Source organism: Xiphias gladius, chromosome 24 (assembly GCF_016859285.1).
Source record: "Xiphias gladius isolate SHS-SW01 ecotype Sanya breed wild chromosome 24, ASM1685928v1, whole genome shotgun sequence".
Lineage (NCBI taxonomy): Eukaryota > Metazoa > Chordata > Actinopteri > Istiophoriformes > Xiphiidae > Xiphias > Xiphias gladius.
The window spans coordinates 13446988-13452432 of record NC_053423.1 but is presented as its reverse complement, the minus strand read 5'-3'; the positions used below and the strand labels follow the sequence as shown (position 1 = coordinate 13452432).

Genomic DNA, 5445 nt, shown 5'->3' with positions numbered 1-5445 from the left:
TGCTGTATATCATTATTATTGTTCGTGAGTTACTGTGTTCATGACAGTGTTTCAACACACTGATGCCACCATGACAACATCATGTCTGGTATACCATGCAGAATGGAGTCAGGATGTAAAAACGAACAATGGGGCCAAGAATTAGTGTCTTTTGATTTAGTTTTTCAGCATTCATAATGTGTCTGTGTCCTGTCAGGATGAGACAGGAAGTAAAATCGGTAGTCGGAGACTCTGCCGTGTCAAAGGGCACCACAGACAGCGGGGTGGTGATGGAGAACAAGGAGATCACCGTGTTACCTGGAGCAGTGCCGGGAAAACTCCCTCCTCTAACATCTGGGTGTGTGAGAGAAAGTGAGGCAGACACACTTACACAAGACGGTGGGTGTGTTCGACAAACCTGCTGTATGAAACACACCATGTCGAAATGCAGAAAAAAATTCCACTACACGCATCAAAGGTGTTTTTATTTTGTGTGTGCCCCAGCAGCCAGCCCAGGAATGCTGCAGCAGGACAGCACAGTCCAGGAGCGTCAGAAGTCCAGTGAGATCCTGGAGGAGCTCCTGAACCAGGGCATCATCGCAGTGGGACAAACCAGAGAGAGGAGCAAAGGGGCTGGAGAGGCCTACAGCATCATGGTGGGTACTTAGTGCACGCTGGACAGTGTGGGAACAGCCTAACAGGCCTACTATCTACCATCCTTTAACAAGGTGAATTTCATCTGGGTAGAACAGGGGCCTATATTCAAAGTTGCCCGAATCCATTTAAAAGAAGCTTAAATGCAAATTGGAGAGCCTTTGATGACTAAAGGTATATTGGCTTTTCTGATCCACTTTTGTTTGGACCAAAACCAGTATTGTACAAAGTATTAAGTATATATTTTTCTATGGACGAGGGTGACTTTGGATGATAAGGAAGTCAGTTTAATTTTAAAGCCATGATTATTACTGGATGAGTGATTCAAATTAAAACCATGGGTAATTACCATCAATAAAACTATAAAAAGAATTCATGTTTTCTGGTGTTGCTCTTGTCATACGGAACCTACAGTGTACGTTATTTATTAGTTTACTGTAATTGTTAGCTTAAATAAGTACATTTAAGGAATCTTCATCGATGTATGCTATGCGTTTGTTACAGAGAACATATCGGGCAACGTCATCAGATTTTTAAGATCAATACCTGTGTAAGGCCTCAAATCCAGTATTGGTTGGGCTCTAGTATATAGTATATACAGTATATAGTGGAAGAAAATGACAACATACAACAGATTGCAAGAAAAAATGTATGTATATACACTTATACGCCACTTTATTAGGTACTCCTACAGTAGTTAAAACTAATGCAGTCCAACAACAGGCTTCAAAACATTTCCCTATCATGAGGGTTAAATGTTCAGTTTTTGTTAAAACTGTTATAGGAAGGTGTTGATTCAACTTTCGAGTCTTTGAGTTGGCTGTAGTTTGTGGTGCTTTTGAACTGTACAGTATCATACTGATCCTTTATATTTAGGCTACCTTCACTGGTATAAATGGGGAACTTTACATTAAGTGCAGTCTTTTTAGGTTTAGTTTAATGGCCAAATCGTCCACCGCTGTTGGTTGATTATTATGTGGATGTTTTAATAAAGGTTAAGGGCTATAATGAATAATGAAACACACATGTATGTATTTATATATAAATATTAGTAAATCCATAGAGAAAGCATCAGGTTCTGTGTTCTAATTTATGCAAGTGAGCTGCTGGTTGTCATGATTCCGGGTTCTGATATCACAGTGTACACATTCTAAATAATTGTTGGCAGTGAGAGAGAGGCTTCACTTTTGTTCTGTTACTTGAACTGGTTGCATGCTTATCAGAAACTGATCAGTACGCCTTATATTTCTTCGCTCGATTCATTTAAAGAAAAAAAAAGGGAAAAATGTGGTAAGTACCTTTGCTTGAGTTTCAAAATATTGTCTGGTTTTTGCATAGTAATTTGGTCAAACACTGAAAGAGTTTAACAAAGTCATGGAAGAGAAATACAACTAAGTTTTACTATATTATAAACCTTTTGTCACATTGTCAGGCAACGTCGTGCTCCAAAAGAGGAGCTGCTGTGTTCAGGGAGCAGATTAACTCTGCCCGCCCTGTCCAACAACAAAGGCCTGCTGACCGGCAGACCGCAGCTTCCGGGGAACACAGTGCTGAAGCTTGACGAGGCAATCGCCTGCACCCTGGGCGAAGGTGTTTCACGGGTAAGAAATACCAGCCCATCCTTGCACCATGTTCTTTATATTTTATATCAATAATCTGACTTTTTGAAACCAGAATAAGTCCTTTGCAAAGCCAGCGATGTTGGATGCATCTATTTGGAGAAAATACATTTTATAGGCAAAGTCGCTTGTGCAGTTATTATTAATTTCATTATTATAAGTGTAATCATTTCTGAATGTTTTTTTTTTTTTTTTTTTTCCTGTAGATCCCCTCGGCCACTCGTTGCACGATGAGGCATCTCAGCTCTCGGCATACAGAGGTCAGCCAGTGGCAGGCCCGGATATATGAGAGCATTTGGCAAGTGGAACAGGAGATCACTGCTTTGAAGCTGGTACGTACATATATACTGTACATCTAAATACCTAGAAGCTACTCATGTGCAAAGGAGGAAAGAGAACGCCGTTAGAGAGGGAAAGAGTGGCTGTACACTCAGTTCAGTAGCTCTCTTTTATTTGAAAAAAACTTAAATCTCGTCTTCAACGTTGCTCTCGTGTGTTCAGGTGAAAGACACGGCCGAGTGCCGTCTCCACGAGAAGCAGTTGTACAGTCAGCTCATCAGTGACTGTCTGGTGCTCAATACAAGTTTGAGCAGAGACGTCCTGGCACAGGACCACATCCTTATTCACCTCAAGAAAGAAGAGCAGCTTACCAATGAGACCAGAGAGCTGCTCCAGAAGCAGATCCAAGCATCCTTCTCGACAAACTGAGGTCAGACCATCCGAGTTCTTTCTGAATCAATCCTGTTGATTTTTCATGTAATAATAACTTCATGTTAATATCATCCACTAAATTTAAAGGGTTTTCCTGAACCGTATGTCCATATTGTGTTAATCTTTTGGGTTTTAATTGTTACAAAACAGACTGAATAAAATAGTAGGGACACCTTAATGCTGAGCTGACATCCAAATTTTTCTTCATCTTCAAACATTCTCAGAGATTTCAAGGCTTCAGTCACTTTGAAGTGCAATTATTACAGAAAACGAGGAATTCAAGCCTCAGTCTGGATTTTTGCTACAGTTTTGTACCAGTCTGGAAACCGTGACCTATATAGAATCTGATTTGGATTTAAAACGTGATCTGAAATCTGCTTCTGTTGCATCTCACCTTGTTTCCTAATCCTCCCTCCAGCTCTCTGAAGGAGGTTCGCACTCAGCTCCTGGCAGATTTTCAGGACAAGGGCCAAGCCATCGAGGTCACCACCAAATGCATCAAACACAGGGTCAACCCCCCGAGCTCCAGGCTCCCTGCCGCTCAATACAAGCCCGACCTCGTCAGCTATGACAAGTGGCTGTCCCACTGCAGGGAGCTGAGGCTGATGGCTGGTAACCTGATTAAAGACTCTTCTACCTTCAGGGGAAACCTGCGGTTCACCCTGGCTAATGTAAGACAACACTGCCACTACCTAAATTCTAAAGCTCACTTGAACACCAGCTTTTAGGGAAAGAGAGCTACGAACATTTTTATGTAAAGCTTCTGTCAGTGTGAGAATGTGCATTCTTCTTGATCTCCAAATGAATGTGTGAACCCTAAAATCTGGGTTCCAGGCTTCATTCAGCTAAGTAACAGGAGAGGGGAGATTACACTTAGACTGAAGTTACGCCATAAAGGATAATTTTGCTATTTTAACCCTTGTTTTTTCTTTCCATTCTGATCGACATTTTGTCAGTTCTTCATCATATAGCCAGAGTAATATTTTTAGTTGGTCCAGAAATATGAACTATGCATGCTTGTCTCTCATCTCCTTGCCGGTGTGTGTGACGATGCAGATGAAAATTGCCCAAGAGCGCCAGCGCCAAGACACCACTGACTCACTGAGGAGAGAGATCAACGAGCTGAGCAAGGTCCAGAATAAAATGATGTGGGAGAGGAAGCAGGTCAGTCAAGTGAATTTTAGTCACAATTCACACAGCCTACCATCCACGGGTTGATTCTACTCCACTTTATGAGATGGTTACTCATTATTTTATGGCTTTTTAATCTCCAGATGAAGGATGAGATTTCTGATCTGACCAAGGACATTCAGAAATTGATGGGTCAGATATGGAACTGTGACTCAAGCTGCATCAGGCCACCACGCCTGGACATCCTCAACCAGAGACCTGGACGTGAGCACTGCCTGGACCAGGTAAGTGGCTCACTCAACAGCTGAGATATGATACGGTTGCAGTCAGAAACACAGAAATGAAATAGCCTTTCAGATCTTAGTTGTTGTCACTTTGGAAACGTGGCGGCTTTAACCTTCTTTTTTCTGTTCCTCCTCCAGCCCTACATCAGCCTCACACTGGAGAAACATGACCTGCAAAGATGGTGGCTGGACTTAACCCAGTACTGAAGCGCTCCCAGTAAGTCTGTCTAGCAGTAGCTATAGCCCGTCACCTAATGTCTTACTTTTAAATATTTTGACCCTCTTCCGTAAGATATCCTGAATGTATCCATTTTCAGGGTGTGTTAACCTCAATTCTAGGCGGGACTTGAAGGTTGCCAGGCTCTGAAGGTTCTGGAGGACAAACTGATCAAAATGCTCATAACCTGAACGTGGAGCAGAAGTGCCAGAACCTGCACCAAAGTTTCCTGCCTGCGCTCGACACCACCGTGGTCCTGGCCAAAGGCCACGGGCTGCTCAGCCCTCGAGCCTACTTACAGTAGAGCCTGGCGGAGTGCATTAGCACTCTGCTGCACCCCTGTGGTCTCTTCCGCAGTGTTGTAAAATGTAATAAAAGTCTCAAAGCAAAAATGATATTGGCTAGTTGAGAATCTGTAGGTACCCATCTTTGTTTTCTGCTGGGGATCTAGGCCCTGTGATTTTGAGTGATAATGTGGTTTGTTGCATTTTCTCAAAGAAGAACTTAGTGAGTTTGGCCCAGAAACCAAATCATCTAAAAGTTCATTCAGGGGTTGATGCAAGAAACTGTCTCGTGGTTATTTATTTAGGATTTTTAAAAGTCACATTACCAAAAAAGCAGTCTGGACACACAGTGAATGTGGGGTCTCCTGGGCAGTTGGCTGCTTCCCTCTGTTGTTTACAGTATTTTAGCCTGAAAATATTTAAATTTAGAAGACTTTCAGGTGAAAACCCTAAGTGAATAAATGGTTTAGCATTTCACCGCCACAAGCACTTCACTTACCCGGACGGGCAGTGTAGCCAGTGAATGCTTTTGAATCAGCATTTAGATCCTTTTAATGTCGGAAGAT

At 42.3% G+C, this 5445-nt stretch overlaps 1 pseudogene; it reads left to right on the top strand.

The window, feature by feature from the left end:
* Positions 1-1918: 1918 nt before the first annotated feature.
* The window catches only part of LOC120786422, a 9377-nt pseudogene continuing 5850 nt past the window's right edge, over positions 1919-5445 (top strand).